Genomic DNA, 4278 nt, shown 5'->3' with positions numbered 1-4278 from the left:
TATGGAATAATTAACAAATTTTGAAACCGTGAAAGTTGCTATGAAATAGAATTGTTTAATCTCAACTATGGAAACAAAGCATAACAAGAGAACAAGGTTTTTTAAACATAATGAAGGGTCTACATGCATATCTGTCTTATACTCATAAATTTAGATAGGCTGAGCTTCTACAAGACACCCCAAACTCTGTAGACTGAGGTTCAGTCTGCTCTCCTCTGCCATGTCCTTTAGGGACTGTCTTTTTGTCCACCAAATTTCTTTGTGTCAGGCCTGGTGTACACTACAAAGGTAGGTTGATCTAAGTTGACTTGTTTTGACCCAGTTGTGCCTATGTCTACACCTAAGTTTGTCTCCTGCCAGTGTAAGGACCCTGCTAGAGCAATACAGTAATGCCACCTCCCCGAATAACACAGAGGCACCACTGACCTACTTATGTTAATGCAATGCGAGTGCAGACAATATCTTAACTGTGTTGACTCTAACAGTTCTCCAGCAGCTATCCCACTGCCTTTTCCTGATTGCCCACCTTGTTGAGCACACTTACTAGTCCACCTTGGTGAACATCCAAGCATGGTGGCTACACACACACAGAGAGCTACTAGATACACACCTGTATGCAGCAGAAAAGAACTCATGGATCTCCTGAGCCTGTGGGGAGAAGAGACTATGTGCTCACAGCTAAGAAACAGCTGAAGAAATATAGGAATTCAGGCACAACAGGGATGAACAGCAGTTCTGCATGAAAGTAAAGGAACTTTGGCAGGCATATTGGAAGATGAGGGAGGCCGACAACAAACCTAGGGATGCCCCACACACCTGCCATTTCTAGAGTAAAGTGCATGCCATACGTGGCGTAGACCGCCACCAGTATACCGCCTAAGACTGACTGTGGACATTTTGCCGGCGTCTGACATAGAGACCCTGGCAGTGCACACCAAGAGATTACGGGTGTAGTGGAGGTAGATGAAAACCATGCGGCAAGAGAGGAACTGTTTGGAACTCTGTAGGAGTCAGGCCAGTCCCTCAGGCACTTGCAGATGAGCTCAGTGGTGAACGGGAAGGGACCTCAGGTAAATATACATGCATTATCCTGATAAACCTTTTTTTACCTCTCTGTTGTCTGAAACCTCCTCTCCCTCCTTGCCATTTCCCCCCATTTTAAAATGGTGCCCATCCCATCAATGTATTTAGAGAACAAAGGCCTTTAGTATTGTTGTCTCAGTTGCTTGTAAAATGTTAGAAAATAAATTAAAAAATAATAATATGGCGGTCTGAATTACACAGTCCACACATCAAATCAGTGTCCTGTGCTTGGACAGAGGTACAAGAAAGAGGGAGATGTGGTGTCCCTTTTCTATTCTATGGTTTGTTGGGCTAGGTGTGTCGGTGGGGAGGCAGGACGCAGAGGTCTTTGTTAATCTGAACAGGGATAACCTTTTTACTCTCAGGAGCAACCTCAATGAAACTTTCATGGAGATAGTCTGCAGACGTCTCCCAAACATTTCTAGGGATGGTGGCCTTGTTTCTTCCCCGGCGACAGAAGACTTTTCCACACCGATTTGTGATGACTTCTGCTCACACCATTGCAGTAAATAGGCTAGCAGTATGTGGGCCCAGGCAGTTTCAGGGTGCCAATAACAGCTGGATTCTCTGTGCCATTGTCACCCTCAAGAATGAGATACCAGCCACAGTCCCCACTGCTGGTGAAAATATTGGCAAAATTCACTGCACTTCCCCTATACTTAAGAGCGGTGACTAAACCTTTCATGCAACAGATATTCCCTCCCCCAGGTAGGCTGTGCTCACCATGACTTGAGCTGCAGAGTGGTGCTGTGGCGAGGCACTCCAAAGCTAAAGTGACAATTAGCATTTCTTATTACAGGTATTTATAGGAATAACATGCAGTGTTTTGATACTTATTGCTCCCTTTCCACTGTGAGTGTAAATCTAATTCTGTCTCTCTCTGTTTTAATCAGCATTCATTGGTGGTGGCCTTGAGAGGGTGCCCCCACAATGCCCGCCGAACACCCGACCCTAAGCAGGTGGCGAAAGAAGCGGATCAGGTTCTGCAAGATTTTTCCAGTCCTCTACAGCTGCGACCCATAAAAACAGAGGTTGGAAGGGCCACACGTCCGAACCCATGAAACAGGGTCAAGAATGGAGAGTGCAGTTGCTGCAGGAGAGGCGAAGGGACCCAATGGTGCATTGGGAAGTATATCACGAAATCATGGGTTTGCTCAGGCAACACATTCAGATATTGCAGAATGTAATGGGCTATACTGGACCTTTAGGACTGCAGTGGGTGGGCCAGAAGATTCCATTCCAGGGATGTTCGAATAAACAAAGGCCCTGGAAATGGCCTTGTAACAAGAAGAAGGAAAGCGATCCTGGGGAATTACTAGAGGATGGGAAAAACCAGGACACTATCCCTTCAAGGCCCCATAATTATGCTCCATATACATGAAGGCACGCTATTCCATTAAAGTATCACACAACACGACTGTTAAAATGCTCTATTAGAGCCTCCCTCAGCCATATCTCTCCACAGCTGGCTATTCTAATAACCCTTGTGTCTAAATTCAGCAGACTGCTGGTCTACCTCACCCCTTGACCCCGGTGGTAGCTTTTACTTCTTCATTGCACAGATATTATTCAGTACACAACATGCAACTATAATGATGTGGATATTTGCCTCTAATCAGTAAACAGCACCAGTGATCCTTCAATCTATCGAAAGCACATTCAAGAATCATTCTGGGCCAGTAGCTGAATCTTCTTTTGGTGCTGTCAAGGTGGCCAGTGTATGGTTTCATGTGCCAATGGAGTAAGGGAAGGCTCAGTCCCCCAGGATCACCGTTGGTATTTCAACATTCCCAGTGTGAATACACTGGCCGGGGAAGAATGTCCTTGCTTGCAGTTTCTGGAATAGTGTTCTTAAAGATGCAAACATCATGCACCTTCCCTGACCAAACCACATGATATCATGGAATTTTCCTGGTGATCCATTAGCGCTTGCATAACCATGAAAAAGTGTACCTTTCTGTTGATGTACTCAATGGCAAGGTGGGGAGGTGCCAAAATAGGGTTATGCTTGTGCTGTCTATCATCCTGCCACAGTTTGGAAACCCCACTGCTGCAAATCTGTGCACTGTTTCCTGTACACTGCTGAGACGTTACATGCCTATGCAGCAGGGTGCACTAAAAGCCCTTACACACTTGGATGACAATGGCCCACACTATGCATTTTGGCCACTGACTGATCACAATCTGACATGGCAAGCTACCAGAGCTTGATTGCCACTTGTTTCTCCGTTGTCAATGCTGCTCAGATTTTAGTGCCTCTCAGTCGGAGTGCTGAGGCAAGCTTGGCAAACATCTTTTGCATCCGAAAGTTGTGCAGCCACTACTTTGCATCCCAAAACTACATTGCAATGCGATCCCACCAGTAAATGCTCATTTCTTAGGCCCAGAAGCAGTGCTCCACTGCGTGGAGTTGCTCCATGAATGCCAGCAGCAACCTGGCATTTTATTCACTGTGTCCATCAGCAACCAGTCGTCATTGCTGAACATCCTCTTTTGTTCATCCTCGCACACCTGGTTGTAGTAGTACTCACTGAAGATTCACAAATACAGGAGACTTGGATGTTCTGTTTTAGAAATGGTCACTAGAATTGCACTGAACTCTGCAGGGTCCATGCTTCTGCGAGAGAGGTGATAGAGATTGAAAAGCAGCATGCAGGACTGACTGTAGGAGTTTTGAATAATGGCCCCAAAATTATGGGATGGAACAAGCATTATGGAATGGAGAAAGTGACCTTGTAGGAACTTGACCCCTAGTTTCCCAGAAATCCTTTAACAAATTACTGGTATCTCACAAAAGCCTGGCAAAAATGTCCCACAAGTCATTGTTCTGGACAGAGGTGTGGGGCTCACTGAGATACCAACCCATGGTGCACCACATTTTTTCCATCGACATAAACACTTGTGATGAATATGCACAGCAGTGATACAAGCAGAGAAGCATACACCTTCCTGAATGATCATAGAATCATAGAATCATAGAATATTAGAGTTGGAAGGGACCTCAGGAGGTCATCTAGTCCAACCCCCTGCTCAAAGCAGGACTAACCCCTGCTATATCATCCCAACCAGGGCTTTGTCAAGCCGCAGCTTAAAAACCTCTAAGGATGGAGATTCCACCACCTCCCTAGGTAACCCATTCCAGTGCTTCACCACCCTCCTAGTAAAAAACTTTTTCCTAATGTCCAACCTAGACCT

The 4278-nt window shown here is 45.6% G+C and overlaps 1 long non-coding RNA gene across 1 annotated transcript in view; it reads left to right on the top strand.

Moving 5' to 3' along the window:
* Positions 1 to 2490, top strand: part of LOC137154192 (uncharacterized) — a 71595-nt gene extending 69105 nt beyond the window's left edge. Inside the window, exon 3 of the long non-coding RNA XR_010920134.1 lies at positions 1977 to 2490. This is a non-coding gene — a long non-coding RNA (uncharacterized lncRNA). The remainder of the gene's footprint in view (positions 1 to 1976) is intronic.
* The last annotated feature ends 1788 nt before the right edge of the window (positions 2491 to 4278 follow it).

Source organism: Emydura macquarii, unplaced genomic scaffold (genome assembly GCF_026122565.2).
Source record: "Emydura macquarii macquarii isolate MOO-44397 ecotype Brisbane River unplaced genomic scaffold, CSIRO-AGI_Emac_v2 contig_1253, whole genome shotgun sequence".
Taxonomy (NCBI): Eukaryota; Metazoa; Chordata; order Testudines; family Chelidae; genus Emydura; species Emydura macquarii.
This window is presented reverse-complemented; position numbering and strand designations above follow the sequence as displayed.